Raw genomic sequence first — 15,816 nt, 5'->3', positions numbered from 1 at the left:
TCCTTTCTTTCTTTCTTTCCTTCCTTCCTTCCTTCTTTCTCTCTCTCTCTCTCTCTCTCACATGCAGCATATAGAAGTTCCCATGCCAGGGGTTGAAGTGGAGCTGCAGTTACTGGCCTAAGCCACAGAGACACAGGATCCAAGCTGGGTCTGGAACCTACACCATAGCTCATGGCAACGCCAGATCCTTAACCCACTGAGGGAGGTCAAAGATTGAACCTGTATCCTCATGGATACTAGTCGGGTTTGTTACCACTGAGCCACAACAAGAATTCCCATTTTTCTTTTCTTTCCTTTTCTTTCTTTTCTTTTTTTTTTTTTTTGCTAGCACCCTTTCATAATGAGGTTTTTCTCAAATCAGGGCTCTTTTATAATCCTGATATACCTCCCAATATTTTTCCTTTAGTTACCAATGTTTAGAGTAGGTTGGCTTAGTATCTGGAACCTTTGGAATAAAATACTCTGTGTCCTTAGGTTGTAAATGCCTCGTGACGTAAATGGCTTTAGCCCCTGATGGAATTTCAGGTCTGTAAGCTATCAGAGCACCAGTAAGTTCAAAACTACTTAATTCAGCAATAAAGTCAAACTGAGTAAGTTGATTGGTGATTGGATTCAAATGGCAGTCAGTTGCATGCTATGGCTTGTCCTGTGGCATCATAGTGACCCAGTCCCAGGGTTCCCAAAGGAATAAGAGGAGGGTGTGTTTGTGAGAAGCGGAGAGGGAGTGTAGAAAGATCCCCCCATTGTTTCATGTATTGGGATTTTGAAGTTTTGCATTGTCATTGGTCAAAAGCATCAGAGCGGCCAGTATGTTCTAATTCCCCCCACCTGTGCCAGGGGCCCTCGGGTATCTGAGAGGGGAGTTCAGGGCACAGACTGCCTGGTAGAGGAGTTCCATGGTGGGCAGCAAGGCCTGGGGTCTCCTTCTTCTCAGCCAGTGTCTGGGGGAACCCTGAGAACAGGATGACCTTGGCTTGGAAGGTGACCTCAGGCAGCGTGGTCTTTCCTGAAACGTTCCGAGCAGCACATCCCAGGTCACACCCACATAGGGTGGACCCCTCATCGACCTCACAGGCCCTGTTCCCACCAACCCGTGCTCCGTCCATGTCCAGCGCAGGCTGCCCACAGCTTCCTGGAGAGGCTGAGTTCCCTCACGGGTCCAAGCAGGCTCGCCTCTGCCCCGGAAATCTCCACATGTGCCTCCATATTCGGCTCCGGGGTCCTCTAGTCCTGGAAGTGTTTCCTAGTTGCCTTTTCTCAAGACCTCTCACTCTACCGTAATTACAGATTTTCTCATCTGCCTCCCCTATTAGACGGTGAGCACATGTGAAAGGGGGGAAATCTTATTTCTTTCCGAACCTTTCCTGCCCAGCATGGAACTGCCTCATAGTAGGTGCTCAGTAAATGTTCTCCGAGTGGAACAAATGAATGAAAAGCATGATGGATGACTTAGGCTTGTCCTGCATTCACTTTTCTCCTTCCCTCTTCCGTGAACTAAATGGCAGAGCTGAATTTGCTCAAACCAAGTACAGAACACCTGGGATAGGGGTGTTGGAGCCTGGACAATTTCAGGCTCAGAGAAAGAAAACATTTTGCACATTAAGAATAGCTGGAGGGAGTTCCCACTGTGGAGCAGTGGAAACAAAATTGACTAGTATCCATGAGGATGTGGGTTTAATCTCTGGCCTGGCTCAGTGGGTTAAGGATCTGGCGTTGCTGCAAGCTGTGGTGTAGCTCACAGACGTGGCTCAGATCCGATGTTGCTGTGGCTGTGGTGCAGGCCGGCAGCTACAGCTCAGGTTCTTCCCCTAGCCTGGGAACTTGCATATGTCTCAGGTGCAGCCCCCCCCCCCGCAAAAAAAGGCAAGGATTGGAGTTCCCTGGTAGACTAGCAGTTAAGGGTCTATTGCTCTCACTGCTGTGGCTCAAGTCCCAACTGCCGTGCAGATTTGATCCCTGGCCCAGGAACTTCCACATGCCACAGGCTAGGCCAAAGAAAGAAAAAAAAAAAAAAGAATGGCCAAGGAGGATACATGTGGGACTAGAGAAAGAGACACTGAGGGGATTGGATGGAAACTGTTCTCAGTTTACAAAAACACTTTCACCAAGAACACTGCAATAAAGAATGAAGTTATTAAAGCTCAGCCACATAAACAGACCCTCTCAGCCCATCCCCCCAGATGAGAGTGGTCATGTAATCGTGCTATGATTAAGGAATGCCGATGAGTTAAATGCTTCGGAATATGCGAACAGACATAAATCAGTGGCTCCCAGCTTCGAACCCGGCATTCCTCAACATCCATTAATCTGCGGTTGGCTCCTCTCGAAACCCCTGGGCCCCTCCAGGCTTCTCTATCTCTTAATTGAAGCAGTGTGCCTTGGAGAATTATTGTCTTCCTTCCCCAACTTTCCCTTCCAAGGGTGGATTGCAAAACACGCAAAACAAACACAGGAAGGACTTGGATTCAATCGCTAGGCGAGCCTTTCTTGGCGTGCGTCTGTACCCACACACATGCTCTCAAAGTTCCAGCTTGAGGCAGGGTAGGCCTCTCCAATCAGGCCTCCTAATTGTTGGTGAATTCGGGACGGCCGGCTGTCTCTCCTGGCCAACTTTGAGGTATGAGGCAGCTGATGAAATCCAGGGCTGCAGATCAATTCACAATGGGATGAAGATGTGCTCTGGAAAATGTAGCTCCAGCATCTTTAATGTTCGCCTTTCCTTTCATCCCAACCTTCCCACTCCCGGGAGCTTAAGAGTTTGTAGTCAGCCCAGTGGCTGGAAGCACCTCCTTCTCCCCCCTGGCAGACAGATGTCTTCCGGCCTCCCTGCCCATCAACAGGAGCTCCCTGATTTATAACCCTGAACCCGGTGAGCAGGGCCCACTGAGGCCAGACCATCACCTGGCCTTGGCAGTGAATCTGGGGGGGAACACTGGAGCCTCTGGGGAAGGGGCCACCACCTCATTTCGGGTTGTGCAGATGAGAAAAGGGCTCTTGCACCTGGCAGCCTGCTGGCGCTCCCATTTGGAAGGGAAGGCGCCGGGGCCTCTAAATCACGCGAGAGCAGCTGCACCCAGAGCCTCATAAACTGGAGCTGCTAGGGCTGCGGTGACAGGGCGGCTCCAGAAGCCCAACTCGAAGGGCAGAGTCACTTGGAGTGTCTTGTTTAGATGAAATGAAAAAACAAACAAAACTGCAAGGGAGAAATTATTTGGTTATGCCATGATTTGTGTTTATAGCATTGAATGATATTTAAGTCTCCCAAGTCAAAGTTCTTTCACGTTCTCACTTTTTTTTTTTTGTCTTTCCATCTTTTCTAGGGCCACGCCCACGGCATATGGAGGTTCCCAGGCTAGGGGTTGAATCGGAGCTGTAGCCACCAGCCTACACCACAGCCACAGCAACAGGGGATCTGAGCCACGTCTGCAACCTATACCACAGCTCACAGCAACGCAGGAGCCTTAACCCATTGAGTGAGGCCAGGGATCGAACCTGCAACCTCATAGTTCCTAGTCAGATTCGTTAATCACTGAGCCATGATGGGAACGCCTACGTTCTTGATTTTTTAAAGTCATGTTTATTTGCTTAACAAAGAGCAAACACTTCTAAAGCACCTACTGTGAGTCCACGTGCTTAACAAATATTAACTCACATACTCTTTCTAACAGTCCCACCAGGAGGTACTATCCTTCCCCTCCTCATATCACTGAAAGTCAATAATTGCATTCTTTAAATTTTTTTTTTAACTCTTTGGACAATCTATTTGGAAAGCAAAGTTTGCTTTTTGTTTTTTTGTTTTTTTGGGGTTTTTTTAGGGCCACAGACATGGCATATGGAAATTCCCAGGCTAGGGGTCAAATCAGAGCTGCAGCCATAGCAACAGTGGATCAGAGGCACATCTGTGACCTACACCATGGCTCACGGCAACGCTGGATCCTTAACCCACTGATCGAGGCCAGGGATCGAACCGGCATCCTCATAAATACTAGTCAGATTCTTAGACCACTAAGCCACAGCAGGAACTCCAGGATTTTTAGGTGTATATAATATCACGGTGTGTGTGTGTGTGTGTAAATATTCCTCCAACAAACTGGTTTAAGCACTTCACCAAACTGCTAACTGATAGATCTGGTATAGTCAGTGGTAGAAATGAGACTGACTAGTCCTTTCAGGTATGATGGCTATAAAATAAGACATGCTTGTTTGATCAAAATTCTCTTAATAATTTTCCCGAGACTGATGGTTTCAGGTTTCAGTGGTTTTCAAATAACCTTATACAATCAGACTAGACTGAAGAATTCAAGAAAACCCACTGCAGAGTTGAAACTGGGCTTGACCACTGGTGACCAGGGTATTTAATCAACTCATGGCTGCCTGTAACTCTGCTCTTTGGCTCTTTGTAATTCCCCTTGGTCCTGAGCAGTTGCAGCAGAGGGTGAGGGCATTTAGTTACAGGACCAGCTGTAAAACAAAGCACAATTGCTTTGAAAGACTCCACAGTGCTATTTACAGGCAGGGCCAAACTGCAGTCAGTGTGCTATGCTCTGTGAAAACCCAGGACCCCTGGTTGCACTTTTGAGGGTTTGGACATTCTTTGGGGTGCTCTGAAGCCTGCTCAATTCAGACTGTGAACATCTCTTCCCACCTCTGCATTCAGAGATGTTAAGTTGGTACCTTGACCTCAGCCCTGGTGGAAGCATTTACACCATGGAAATTGGCAAACGCTATAGTGGAACTGCTTTGCCAGTCCCCAGAACCAACCGACCAGCATGCCGTCAGCAAAGGAAATCTGAAACTTATGGAACTTTCCAACAAAGCAGGGTTGCATATTAAAAGAATTTTTTAAAGGAAGAGTCACTGGGAAAAGTAGAAACCAAGATACTCTAAGAAGAGTACAGGAGACTTCCCGCTGTGATGCAATGAGAGGGGTGGTATCTCTGCAGTGCCAGGATGCAGGTTCGATTCCCAGTCTGGCACTGTAGCTTGGATCTGATCCCTCGCCTGGGGATCCCTCGCCTGGGAATCCCATATGCCCCAGGGCGGCCAAAAGAGATGGCAGGTTTGCTTCTGAAGAATAAATGGCCACCTTTCAAAAGAACCAGGGAGAGAGCACAGCATCCTCAATCCTGTCCTCACAAGCCACAGAAAGAGGCAGGCCGAGCGACAAAACTGCTCAGCCACCTGCTACCTCAGACCCGTCCACCTGCTTTCACGCACATGCTGGGCGTGCCAGCCGATGCTCTAGCCCCCTGTTCCCACTTAACTTGCCATGACGCTGGGAGTGGCAAAATCAGTTCATTTGTAACTTGTGTCAATTGGAGGAAAATATTGAAGCAAGTGTTCATTTCCTATTGCTGCTGTAATAGATGACCAGAAACTGCCTTAAAACAAGACCAATTTTTGATCTTAAGGTTCTGGAGAGATGGATCTCCCTGGGCTGAAACCCAGGTGTTGGCAGGCTGTGTTCTTTTCTGGAGGCTCCAGGGGAGAATCCAGCCCCTTGCCTTTTCCAGCCTCTAGCTTTCTTTCCACCTGCATCCTTGGCTCCTGGTCATTTTTTTAATCACCAAAGCCAGCAATGGCCAGTGGGGTCTTTCTCACATCACATCCCTCTGACCCTGACCCTCTGATTCTGTCTTCTACATGTAAGGACCCCTGTGACTGCATTGCACCCATGCAGATAGTCCACACTAATCTTGTTATATTATAATCTTGTTATAACCAGCTGGTTAGCAGCCTTAACTGACCCTTGTCTTGTGACAAGACATTCTGGAGATTAGGATGTGGACATCTTTGGTGGGAAACCATTTTGCCTGTCATACCAACACGTGCCACCCAAGTCTTCAGTGAAACACCCTGGAAGTGACTTTAAAATTACATCTATCTAGGAGTTACCATTGTGGCTCAGCAGGTTAAGAACCCAACATTGTCTCTGTGAGGATGCAGGTTCAATCCCTGGTCTTGCTCAGTGAGTTACAGGTCTGGCGGTTGCTGCAAGCTGTAACATAAGTTGCAGATGCAGCTCGGATCCAGTGTTGCTGTGGCGTAGGCTGCAGCTGCAGCTCTGATTCAACCCCTGTTCTGGGAACTTTCATATGCCGCAGGTGCTGCTATAAAAAGAAAAAAACAAATTACATCTCCCTCTCCTTTTTTTTTTTTTTTTTTTTAGAGGGCCCCAACCAAAGTCACTCCACCCCAGGCTCTATCCTCAGTGATGGCCAAGGAAATGCAGAGTGAAACCATATCTGTTCTGGATCCCCGGAATGGGTTTTTCTGGTAGTTCCATAGATTTAAGGACAAAAATTAGAGGTGTTAGTATTCTCCTGCCCCAAATGATTACTGTATCCAAACTCTTTAAAATCATGTCCTTTGTTTCCAGCTCTGCTTGGCTTGGGTACCGCTGGGCCTTCTCTGATGCCCGCCACCCTCACTCACATGTTCAAACCCCACACAGAGGGAGTGCACCCACCTTGGAGAACCAGGCATCCGTCTTGACACATCACACAGACTGTTCTTGGGGGACTTGAATGTGGGCCTGGATTACCCCCCCCCCCCCCCCACTGGAGTCAGGCTTCATTCTCAGGGAGTCATTTCCAAGAATCTTAAAGAACAGGGTGGAGCTGGCTGGGGAGCAGGGAGGCCAGACTTAAGAAACATAGCTTGCAGGGAGTTCCTGCTCTGGCTCAGCAGGCTAAGAACCCAACTACTAGTTGGGTTCATGAGGATGCGGGTTTGATCACTGGCCTCGCTCAGTGGGTTAAGGACCTGGCATTGCCATGAGCTGTGATGTAGGTCAAAGATGTGGCTCAGATCTGGCATTGCCGTGGCTGTGGTGTAGGCTGGCAGCTGCAGCTCCAATTCAACCCTTAGCCTTGGAACCTCCACACGCTATGGGTGCTGCTCGAAAAAGAAAAAGAAAAGAAATATAGTTCTTAATTCACTACGCGGGCTTTCCCTCCAGGGCAGGACCATTTCCTTGGAGTTTGGGGTCTAGGAACTGAACCAACGTCTGTCTCTCGATCATGTAATTCAAGTTCATCATATTAGCCCCCGAGGAGAGGGAGTGGATTTGAGGGTGATCTGATCTGATCTGGAAGAGGTGCCCAAGGTGACCCAGCCCAACAAATTGCTGAGCCTCCTTGGGTCTGCAGGGCCTTGTCACAGAGCCCCATGTGTCACCCTCGCCTCCACCCTCCCCAGTGTGAGGCCTCCTCCCCAAACGTCCAGCCTGTGAGCCAACATTTTCTAATAATCATTTCCTACGTAAAATCAACAAGGGGAAAAATTCCTCTTCAAGCACACGTCTAGATGACTACATTTCTCTTTGACAGAGAATTATCAATGACGGCCCCATGGCTCCTGAGACTGTAGAGATTGGAAACCTCTGATTAATGGGGTAAGACAGATTGTTGATATTCGTGGAATTCAATATTCTAACCTCAGACCCATGTTTACAGCACATGGACTTGCAACTTTGAAAAAAGCCCTGCTTTTTTTCTGTTTGGTAATTGGGAGAGAGCTCTGGAGCAGGGAAACCAGGCCAACCTGTCTAGTTGGGTAGCCTAAACCAAACCATCTATTTTATATGGTGGTTTAGAATTTAAAATCCACACAGACATAGAAAACGAACTCATGGTTGCCAAAGGGGAAAAGGGGGAGGAATAAATCAAGAGATTGGGATTAACAGATACACACTATATATAAAACAGATAAACAATAAAGACCTACTGAATAGCGCAGGGAGCTATAGTCACTCTCTTGTAATAACTTGAAAAGAATCTGAGAAAGAATATAAATAACTGAATTATATATATAACTGAATTACATACCTATAACTGAATTATATATATAACTGAATCACTTTCCTGTGCACCTGAAACATTGTAAATCAAATGTAGTTCCGTGCAAAAAATAAAAGAATTTAAAATCCACGTAATACCTGGGTATTCAATACCCTGTGATAAATCATATTGGAAAAGAACACGAGAAAGAATATACATGTATAACCGATTCGCTTTGCTGTACAGAGGAAATAAACACAACACTGTAAATCAACTATGCTTCAACGAAAGTTTTTTAAAAAGCAAATAATACCTAGAGATTCTCGGGCCACAGTATTTTTCCTATTGTACCTGCCACCAGGCCTGTTGCAACCCTTCCAGCGCGCCCTGTGTTTAACTTTTCAAAGCCGTGTAGAACTTCCCTCGCTCAAACAAGCAACAGAAAACATAACCCATGTGTCCCAGGCTGAAGTCATGTATTATTTTTTTCTTTCCTTCTTTTACCTAAAAAAAAAAAAAAAGAGTAAAACATGGAGCTCTTCATGAAATCCGACTCCACTGAAGAATGATAACATTTCATTCCACATTCGTGCAGCCCCCAAGTTCATAGTTAGATGAAGGCGACCACTTTCATTCCCATCACCTTGTTATGGCTTCAACATCACGCTGCGTTATTATTTGCCCCATTTTGCAGAGGAGCTCAATGAAGAACAGAATGAATAACTTACCCCAAATTACCCATGAAGCCAGGGTTATTAGAATTCCCAGGCCAGTGGGCTCACCACAAAACTACACCGCCTGACAAACAGACATGGTGGGGAGAGCAAGCCACGTCTCCATCCCACACGATCCCTGTTGACGCACCAGGTGGGAAAGAAGCCAGGTGTAATTTGTTCATGCCAAAAGAACGGGTGATGGGTCATTTGAATATTTTAGAGATAAGAGAATGCATGTCTTCAGAGGTTACTGAAATTTACTTTTTTTTGAAGCAACACTGATGGATAAATCATAAACACAAGGTGACATGTGGGTTGGAAGCCATCCAGCATGGAGAATTGGTGGGGTTTGTGATAAAGGAGGAAAATGGGCCCTTTTTCTGAGGAATGCTCCAGAAGTTTCGTTGTGTTTCTAGAACCAGAAAGTGAGCATAAGCTTAGAATGTAGCTGAAAGATGAGCCGGAAGTAGAATGATAAAGTGGGTGGAGTTTATCTTTGTGCTTTTCCCATTTCCCCCCGGGACCCCACCTCTTCGCTGCAGCCTATTCCTGTCCTTGAGTCCTCCTGGTGACTCCTGCCTACTAAAAGGACACCTCGCTGCAGGCCTTCTGGAAAACCTCGTTGCCTCAGATGTCTCACCCCCATCAAACCTCATCCACCCCAGTCCTATTCCTTCAGACTTTGTTTCCCCGCCTGAAAATGGATGCAGGCAGATGAGTCAGAGAAACGGTCCTTACGAATGCATTAGCCAGATGGTATGTCATCTCTCCTAGATGAAGATAATGACAATAATGTCATTTTTCACTGCACTTTCATTCTTCAAGAGATTTGAGAATATCATGGATGGATTGCAAAGAAAATGGGAATAAAAAATTTAGCTTCTGCTATACAAAAGAGGATTTTTGCAGCAAAACAATAAGCTTAAAAGTCATGCATTTTGGAGTTCTCATCATGGCTCAGCAGTTAACAAATCTGATGAGGACACAGGTTTGATCCCTGGCCTCACTCAGTGGGTTAAGGATCTGGCATTGCTGTGAGCTGTGGTGTAGGCCAGCAGCTACAGCTCTGACTTGATTCTTAGCCTAGGAACCTCCATTTGCCATGAGCGCAGCCCTAAAAAAAAAAAAAAAAAAAAGTCAGGCATTTTAGAGAGAAAGATTTTTTTCAATTCCTTTTTATTTGTTTTGACTGTAAATGGGATTCTCTCTGATTCCTCTTTCTGATCTTTCATTATTAGCATGTAGAAATGCAATTGATTTCTGTTGTATTAATTTTGTAGCCTGCAACTTTGCCAAATTCGTTGATGAGTTCTAACACGTTGCTGCTGCTTCAATTCCCTCTTATCCGTTGGCATACCCAAAGCCAGGAGTGGAGGACTAAGCCATAGAGTAGTACACTCAGAAGGAAAGGGAGAGTGGCATCTGCACCTTCCAGCCCTAGAAGATTGTGGGGTGCGGGCTGCCCGAAGGACGAGTTAGCGGTGAGCTGTGTGGGTCCCAATCCTGCCTCTTCCGGGATGGGAGACCCAGAGAGGGAAGTACCTTTGCTAAGTCAAAGGGATGGTGAAAGCAAAGGGGCTCATTCTGTGTTTTTTATTTGGGGGAACATCACTCTGTCGGGTGATTTCTCACAAGCACAGAGAGGCCCTTGAGAAACCAAGAGGATGGTGGAGCACTATGTAGCCGAGAGAGTCTAGTGACACTAGACAGGGGGCCACTAGCGAGCTCAGCGGCGTGGGGAAGGGGCTGTCAGCTAGCTCAGCTGAGTCGGGGAGGGACTGTCAAGTGGCCCATTATGGTGGGAGCCAAGTGACCCGTATCGGAGAGTGTCCAGAGGCAGATGGAGGCCATGGCAGAATCCCAGAAGGCTCCCTACCTTACCCCAACTCACCACCCGGCCCTGATGGGTCAGGAAGGAATAGCCTTTGGTTGCATCTGCCACGGAGGTCAGCTGACCAGCTCTACCCACAAGGGGGTCAACCAGCCCCACCCACAGTTGTGCACACAAACCCCCATCTTTCCTCCATGTGCCCAGACACTACTTTGGGGAGGACGATGGGGTGAGGATGGAATCGAGACGGGTCAGGTTGCATCTCTGGACACTTTCAATTAGTGCCTCTCCCATTGGGGCTGAGGACTGGGCTGGGCTGGTCCTCCAACGCTGCTGGCATGAGATGATAGAAGCAGTAAAATTGAGGGTAGGTATTCAGAAGCACCTTGGAGCAATTTGACAGGATAATTTCATGTTTACTGAAATCAATCATAAAAAATGTTGGCTTGTACTTTGTATGTCTTCTTAAATTTTATTTTCCAGTAATCCATTTCGATTGCATTTTATGGAAGTCTCTGCAGCTGGTTGGAAATTAAAAAAAAAAAAGAAGGGTCCCCTTACCACAGATAGTTGGAAAAGCACTGGATGTTGGAAGGGACCAGGATTTAAACCAGATGAACTATTTTTCCCTTCAAGCCAGTGAACAGGGACTTGTAGAGGTAGATCGGATTAGTTCTGGGAAAAATTAAAGAAGCAACGTGGCAAAGTTTCCTGCACATCAGAATCATAATGAGAATGAATATCCTACCCCCACCCCCACCCCCACCCACCGCATCTCTCAAGGCCTCCTTTTGGCTCCAGCTCATATGGCACCTTCAGGGAACACACCTGCAGAGTGTCCTCTTGGGGAGCACCCCCCCAACCCTCCCAGGGTGCCTTAACCCCCAAGAGATGTATTCCCTCAAGTGGCATGAACCCCACGTGGGGTGAGTCCTAAGAGGTAACTAGTGTGGGGCTCAGAGACAGAAATGCTACAAAGTTCGACTTTGCAGATGTGAGAGCCGCCCCATTTGAAGGAGTACATGAATCTGCTGTCCCAGCAAAGTGCGACTTTACGGATGCGAAACCAAGTTCTGGGTTCAGGAATCTTCCCTTCTGGCGCCATGGTCTTGATCTCACCCTTGTCAGTGGGGATCATTCTAAAGACAAATAGCTGTGTTTATTTGTGGACAAATGTGGACAAATCCACATTTCACCAGTCCTGTCTGTTACAGAGGAATATCTTTGAATTTTGAGGATGCTTGACTTTCAGATAGATCTACCTACCTCAGGTGGCCTTAATGACCTCTTCAAACATATACAAGTCTTGTCTCGGGGCTGATTAACTTAATGACCCCAGAGGTGAGGGAAAGGCTGCACATAGACACGGAGTAAGATCCTCTTTGAAAATCAACTGGAAACAACGAAGAAATTTGGCCAAAAGCTGTGTAAGCCAATGGGAATGCAATTTCATATCCTGAGATTTGTTTTAGGAGGACAAGGGTAGGTAAAGAGACTTCTCAGTGACTGGTACCTCTCATCCCTTTGATGCTGTTCTAAGTGCTTTCCTATTGGTCGTCTGGTTTCATGCAGACAGCCACCTGCTGAAGCCAGCATCTCTCCCCACAAAGCGGGAGCCCCGAGGGTTGACATGGGCAGTTTGCCTGGAAGGGGCTGAGCTAAATTTCCAACGCAGCCTAAAGCTGTGGACCGATGGCCATGAGCCCTCAGAGGAATTGTATTGAAAGGACCACAGAGTCCACGGCCACCCAAGACAGCACCTCGCTGCTTCTCTGTTGCCATGTAGACTTCACCTCCAATAACAGAGGAGGTGAGTCTGATCCAAAGGGAAGATTTTCCTACCTGGAATGTAGGCTGTTTTAACTAGAAAAGACTGGAGCACACATCTTATCAATTGAGGACTTCAGAGAAGCAAACACCAAGTCTCTTTGCTTTGAGAGCTGCAAGGTGGATGACAGAAGGGCCCCCAAGGTGAGTTGTAACCGCTGCTCTCATCTGCCAGCTGATAAGCAAGGTGGCCCTGCTCAGCATCAGGAAGTGAAGTAAGGAAATGACGCACTGTCCACCAGTCACTCGGACCCCAGCAAAGTGGCCTTGGGGGAACACTGCCATTTGGGGCTGATATTTACAGAGAAGCATCTCTGAGGCTAAAACAGAGGTGAGGGGAGTTCCCATTGTGGCGCAGTGGAAATGAATCCGCTAGTATCCATGAGGATGCAGGTTCCATCCCTGGCCTCACTCAGTGGCTCTGGCGATGCCATGAGCTGTGGTGTAGGTCACAGACGCAGCTTGGATCTGGTGTTGCTGTGGCTGTGGTATAGGTCAGCAGCTGCTGCTCCGATTCGACCCCTAGCCTGGGAACTTACATATGCCACTGGTGTGGCTCTGAAAACCAAAAAAAAAAAAAAAGGGAAACAAGGGATGAGTAATGATCACAGTGAAATGTCTTTGAATTCCCTATCCCAGTGCTGCCCAAATCAGATCTGCCGTGCAAAATTACCTGTGACTGTGTACACACGCACACACACACACCCTGCCCTGCAGAAAAGCTGGGGAAGTCTGGCTGTGTGTGTCCACATGTGCAGTCTCGGAAGCTTCTGTTAAAGCTGAAACTGCTAAGTGGGACCTACGAGTCTTTGGACATCGTCACACACACCAACTGACCAGCCTTCGCTGGGGACTCAGAGCGCCCTCCCGGAGCCCGTGGAGTGGTAATGAGCTGGCTTTGAAGACGGCTGGAAAAGTTCCCTCCAAACTCCACATATATCCATCACCCCAGCCAGCCCCGGGGGGCTCCCGGCCTCCTCTGGTTTTACAAAACATTGGAAACATTTGAACGTTGGAGAAAACTTATGACCTTGGAACACGTAGCCTGTTTTCTTACAACTTAATGAGACTAAATCGTTGATAAGTTCTGTTTTGAAGCCTAATAGTGCACCCCCAGGCAGGGCGCCGGGAGCCAAAGCATTTCTACTCTCCCCTCCCTGGGTTCCCATGCTGAGAAGTGCACGTGAGGGTCGTTGGCCCACAGCCCCCTCCCCAGCTAGAACTCTCCAGCGATTTCTGGCAAAGCCACAGTAGTTTTAGCCTGTTGAATATTGGCAATTTATTTGAACCCCCTCCTAATAGCTTCCAAATACAAGAAAAGCAGCCCTTGCTCCGTCAGGCAGAGTTGTGATGGGTGATCCAGCAAAGCAGCGCTGTTCGAAGCTCAGAGTTGGGCAGGACTAGGGATGTTCATGTATTCATTTGACAAACATCCGCCCATGGCTTGTGGCCTGAGAGGCCTCTGGCTGGCCCAGGGGATCCCTGGGGATAGAAGAGAGGCTGACTTTTGCTCTCAGGGGGCCCACCGTGAGCTGAGCTGCCCGGTAAAGGAGGAAACACTCCTATAAACATCATCGAAGAATCTGGCAAAAGACAATTGTTTCTGTGATTTGGGGGTGGCTTTAGAATCAGAGAAAGTTATATGGGAGATTTATCAGGTTTTGCAGATCCCTCTGGGGCTGCCTCAGGCCCCTTGACCCTGCAGAGGTAGAAGCAGAAGAACATAATCAGGATTTATTAAGTGCTTCTTCCAGGATAATACCTCCTCTGGGGGGGATATATGGGCCCCTTGCCCTCAAGGAGCTTAACTAGCATTGGGAAGGTCAGACATCACAGGCCTGTGTCCTGTGGAAACACTGGAATGTAGTGGGTAAAAATCCCCAAATACCAGCTTTCACTTCAGGTCGCAGCTGTGTGACTTCAAGCAAGTTTCTTCACCTCTCTGTGCCTCACTTTCCCCTTTATGAAATGGCAATACTGATAGTCTCTATTTCCTAGGAATATTGTGAGGAATAAAGGAGTGGAACAGAACAAGGCAGGCCCGGTTCACACTAAGCACTGACTGTGCAGTCATTTCTGTTATAACCCGGGCCCTTTATCCACCACGGCCCGCCCCCACCCCACCCCACCCCTGCCCCACCATGGAGCACCTCTAATCCTGCACTGCAGTTCTAGGTGCTCTCATCCGCCTTTGGAGGCAGGGTCTGTGGCTGGAATGCAGGGACCAGGCCTGTACCTGGAAGCCATCAGTGTCCCCAGAAGAAAGAATGGACTTTCCTGTAGGAGATGGTGTGAAACGTGGTTTCCACTTTGGAGCTGAGATGGCTTTGGATGCAATAGCGTGTCTGGCTGTGGTTCCTCCCCCTGCTCAGGCACGGTAGCCTGAATACCTTCCCCTAGGTGCTATTGACTGTGGCAGGGTCCTGCCAGGGGCTGACCAGTGAGACCAGCATCCTGCCCATGGTGGGAGGGTAGCCCGTCCACTTGCCTGCCTAGTTCAGCGTCGCGGAGCCTGGCTCCTCTATAGCGTCAGCAGGGCTCTGGGAAAGGTACAGCAGGAAATGAGGGAGAAGGGAGTCTGGTTTGCTGGGCTTGGCTGTCGCGTTTCCCTGAGTATTGGCCCGTGAAGGGGCTCCCAGCAGAAAAGAGCTGGAAGGTGTGTCGTTCCAGCAGCAGCTGAGCTGGAGACCCCCGGGCATCCGTTCCCCTGGAGGGGACCCTGCCTCGTGGGAGCTGCCAGCCTCCACTGTATTGAAATATACCCCCTTGCCATTTTCACCCTCCCTTTCTCTGGGCCCCTGCACCTCTTATTTCAGGAAAGCAAGAGGCCAAAGAAGGGAGAGGTAAGACCACAGCAAGTGCTGCCAGCTGCCCCCATCAGCCAGAAGGGGGTCCTCCTACCGACGGGGTCCCCATGGCCACAGCAACCTTGTGATGATGCAGCGTCTTGGTCTCCAAGCAGCTGCCTCCTGCAGAGTCAGTGCACATTCAGCTGATGCCGGAACGGCTCCTATTGGCCATCAGGCCCAGGGCTTGACATGTCTCATCTCAGCTGACCCCTGGGCAGCAGGGCAGCTGGGCAGCTGAATTATCCTGCTTAGACAGGGAAATGGATGCACGAGGCAACAGCATCAGTCCCAGAATCAGTCAGAACCCTCCTCCCACCCCCCAGCAGGCGGTGGTCCAGCTCAGAGAAGGAAACAGGGAGGAACAAGGCTTCCTTCCAGCTGGGAGACCAAGGATGCAAAGCAGAGACCATGCTATTCCAAGGACGGCACGCATCCGGGAGACGGGCGTTTCAGGAAATGCAGAGGTCTCATTTCCTATCATCCTGTGATAGGGATTCGAACTTCTTTTACTTCCTGTCAATGAAAACTAGTTTCCCCAAAAGTAGGGTGGTTTTTTTTTTGGACAGGAGTCCTAATCCAATTCAATCATGGCCCTTTCTAGAATTTTTTTTTTTGCCTTTTTTTTGGTCTTTTTTTTCCCAGGCTGCACTCAACACACATGGAGGTTCCCAGGCTAGGGGTGGAATCAGAGCTGTAGCCACTGGCTTACACCACAGCCGCAGCCATGCCAGATCTGAGCCGCACCTGCAACCTACACCACAGCTCCTGGCAACACTGGCTCCTTAACTCACTGAGCAAGGCCAGGGATCGAA

The sequence above is a fragment of the Phacochoerus africanus genome, chromosome 1, assembly GCF_016906955.1.
Source record: "Phacochoerus africanus isolate WHEZ1 chromosome 1, ROS_Pafr_v1, whole genome shotgun sequence".
Classification (NCBI taxonomy): Eukaryota; Metazoa; Chordata; class Mammalia; order Artiodactyla; family Suidae; genus Phacochoerus; species Phacochoerus africanus.
Note: the sequence above shows the minus strand (reverse complement) of the source record.